A 4070-nucleotide genomic window follows, 5' to 3' on the forward strand; every position below is an offset into this window, starting at 1 on the left:
CTGGCATCATCAGGAACTGATGCACCGAGGGAGGCTGACCTCAGGAGGAGCTGGGGGACTGAGGGGTCTCACTGTGGGCTCCAGTCGTGGGTGAGGCAGAGGCTAAAGCAAGAGGTGAGACAGAGTGGAGAGACCATGGCTGCCCATGCCTGCAATGGACAAGGGAATCTGCAGGGAAGCTCTGAGATCAGAGTCATCCAAGTTTGCAGGGACCGAGAGTGTGCGTGTCTTGGCCCAGCAGCCTGTCTCATTCTCCTGTACACGCCAGCAACACGGACACCCACACCCTCCAGCCCCCCTGAGATCCTAAGGGGAAAACTGACATGGTGGCTGGTGGCCAGGGCAAGTGGACCTGTTCCAAGGACTCCCTCATGCCGTCCTGCACAGCATGTGGACCTGCCAATCAGACAGAGGACAGATAACAGCATGATGTGGCCAAGATGAGCTGGAAGAAGCCATGGCAATGATTTTGGAATGGGGCCATGTAATGTGCTGGGGGAAAAGGTTAGATTTGGGTCACTGCTCTCTGTTCATGGAACAAATAATCACTGAGCACTTTCTATGATACATCTAGCCCTGAGGTAAACAGTGGAGAAACAGATGGGCCTTTGGGGCAGACAGTGTAGTGAGGGGTAAGGAATAAAGAAGCGGACAATAACAATGTTGTCACCTGCAGGTTCTTTCTGCCAGCTGCACAGACAAAATCGATCCACTGAGGCGGGTGGGTCACTTAAAGTCAGAAGTTCAAGACCAGCCTAGCCAACGTGGTGAAACCCCATCGCTACCAAAAATATAAAAAATTAGCCAGGTGTGGTGGTGCTTGCCTGTAATCTCAGCTACTCAGGATTACAAAATGGATCCACTGAGGTGGGTGGATCACTTAAGGTCAGGAGTTCAAGACCAGCCTGGCCAACATGGTGAAACCCCCTCCTTGTGGTGGTGCTCACCTGTAATCCCAGCTATTCGGGAGGCTGGGGCAGGAGAATTGCTTGAACCTGGGAGGTGGAGGTTGTGATGAGCCAAGATCATGCCCCTGTACTCCAGCCTGGGCGACAGAGCTAGACTCTGTGTCAAAAAGAAAAAATGGGCAGGGTGGGAGCACCCTTCTGGGGTCTCAATTACACCCTATTGTAGTAGAGAGAGTTTGATTGCTGCAAGGCCAGCCCACATGGGAGAACTGGGGTTGTCACTCTAGTCAGTCTCCCTGAAGGGTTGGTGGTTGGGGTTTTTGTAGATAGTTTGGTGGGCAAGGGGCTAGGGAATGGGCACTGCTGATTGGTCAGGGATGAAATCATAGGGATGTGGAAAATGGTCCTGGTCCTCCTGCACTGAGCTTGCCTCTGGGTAGGGCCACAGGATCAGTTGAGTCATGAGTCACAAGTCCAGGTGGGGTCAGTCTGAAGGATGACAACCCTCAGGAAGTCCTGAGAACATGTGCCCAAGGGGGTTGGCGTGCAGCTTTAGTTTTCAGCATTTTAGGAAGACATTGTAACTGCCCCATAGGTTCACCTTGCCTGCTGCCTACACAGAGCCGATTTCTCAAGACGGGAATTGCAATCAAGAGTAATTCACCCAGAGCTGGCTGTGCGGGAGACTGGAGTTTTCTTACTACTCAAATCGGACTCCCTGAGCATTTGGGGATCAGAGTTTTTAAGGACAACTTAGTGCATTGGGGGAAGCCAGTGAGCCAGGAGTGCTGATTGGTCAGGTCAGAGATGAAATCATAGGGAGTGGAAGCTGTCGTCTTGTGCTGAGTCAGTTCCTGGGTTGGGGATACAAGGTCAGATGAGCCAGTTTATGGATCCGGGTGGTTCCAGCTGATCCAGCAAGTGCAGGGTCTGCAAAACATCTCAAGCACTGATCTTAGGGGCATTTTAGGGAGGGTCAGAATCTTACAGCTTCCAGCTACATGACTCCTAAACCATAATTTCTAATCTTGTGGCTAATTTCTTAGTTCTACAAAGGCAATCTAGTCACCAGGCAAGAAGGAGGTTTGTTTTGGCAAAGAGCTGTTATCATCTTTGTTTTTATTCCTTCTTGTTTTTTGTTTTGTTTTGTTTTTGTTTTGAGACAGAGTCTCTGTCTCCCAGGCTGGAGTGCAGTGCCGCAGTCTCGGCTCACTGCAGCCTCCGCCTCCTGGGTTCAAGTGATTCTCCTGCCTCAGCCTCCTGAGTATTTGGGATTACAGGCACGCCACCACGCCAGGCTATTTGTTTGTGTGTATTTTTGGTAGACATGGAGTTTCACCAGGTTGGCCAGGCTTGTCTCCAACTCCTGACCTCAGGTGATCCTCCTGCCTCAGCCTCCCAAAGTGCTGGGATTACAGATGTGAGCCACTGCGCCCAGCCTCATCTTCATTTTAAACTATAAACTAAGTCTATCCCAAAGTTAGTTCAGTCTATGCCCAAGAATGAACAAGGAAAGCTTGGAGATTAGAAGCAAGATGGTGTCAATTAGGCTAGATATCTTTTACTGTCTCAGTCATAATTGTGCAATGGTGGTTTCAACATGAGACTTCAATCAAATACATTTAAGAAATAAATTGATTTGGTCCAGAAAGGCAGGACAACCTGAAGTGAGGGCTTCCAGCTTATAGGTAGATATAGCACTGCGGGAGTACAGTGGCACAATTTTGGCTCAATGCAACCTCCGTCTCCTGGGTTCAAGCGATTCTCCTGCCTCAGCCTCCTGAGTAGCTGGGATTACAGGCAAGTGCCACCATGCCCAGCTAATTTTTGTATTTTTAGTGGAGATGGGGTCTCATCACGTTGGCCAGGCTGCTCTCCAACTCCTGACCTCAGGTGATCCGCCTGCCTCAACCTCTCAAAGTTGTGGCGTTACAGGTGTAAGCCACTGCACCCAGCCTTGGTTGAGTTTATCTAAAGACCTGGGAATAACAGAAAAGAATGCCTGGGTTAAGATTAAGGATTGTAGAGACCCAAGTTTTTATTTGCAGAGGAAGCCTTCAGGTAATAGGTTTCAGAGAGAATAGGTTGTAAAATATTTCTTATCAGACTTAAAGTCTGTCTTGATACTAATGCCAGAGAGGTATAATGAGGCGGGTCCAACCCTCACTTCCCATCATGGCCTGAAACAGTCTCTCAGGTTAACTTTTGGCTAAGGAGGACGTCCATTCAGATGGTTAGGGGCCCTTAGAATTGTATTTTGGGTTTACAATAGAGTCAGCTATGTCAGATTTCTCTTACTGTCATCATTTTTTATTTTTAAGATGGAGTCTCACTGTGTTGCCCAGGCTGAAGTGCAGCGGCTTAATCTTGGCTCACTGCAACCTCCATGTCCTAGGTTCATGCAATTCTCCTACCTCAGCCTCCCAAATAGCTGAGACTACAGCCACCCACCACCATGCCTAGCTAATTTTGGTATTTTTAGTAGAGACGAGGTCTTTCCATGCTGGCCAGGCTGGTCTTGAACTCCTGACCACCCGCCTCAACCTCCTTCTTATCTGTAAATTTTCAGTGCCACAAAAGAAGTAGCACTCGAATATAAATTTTCTCAGCAAGACAATTTCTAGAAGGGTGCATCTCACAGATGGAGCAATGGTGAGCACACACTTGGACAAGGGAGGGAAAGGGGTTTTTATTCCTGACACAGGTATCCCCTACTGCTGTGTTGTTCCCCTATTGGCTAGGGTTGGACCACAGCATCTAAACTAATTCCAATTGGCTGCTTTAAAGAGAGCAGGGGTAGGAGCCGAAGTGGCAGGGTGGGTAGTTTGGTGGGAAGGACAGTTATGGAACAGGTCAGAGCAGCTGACCGGGGCAACAGGTATGAACTACTGATTAGAACTGGTGGGAAAGTTGTTTACTGAAACTGGAGGCAAGGGGGCACCGAGAACCAGGAAGTTAAACTTTAAAATGGAGAATTAAAGAATAAGAGAGCTGAACATACTGACATACTGATTTTTTTTTTTTTTTTTTTTTTTAAATGGAGTTTCTCTTTTTTTTTTTTTTTTTTTTTTTTTGAGACGGAGTTTCACTCTTGTTACCCAGGCTAGAGTGCAGTGGCGCGATCTCGGCTCACCGCAACCTCCGCCTCCTGGGTTCAGGCAA

This window comes from Cebus imitator, unplaced genomic scaffold, assembly GCF_001604975.1.
Source record: "Cebus imitator isolate Cc_AM_T3 unplaced genomic scaffold, Cebus_imitator-1.0 Scaffold722, whole genome shotgun sequence".
Lineage (NCBI taxonomy): Eukaryota > Metazoa > Chordata > Mammalia > Primates > Cebidae > Cebus > Cebus imitator.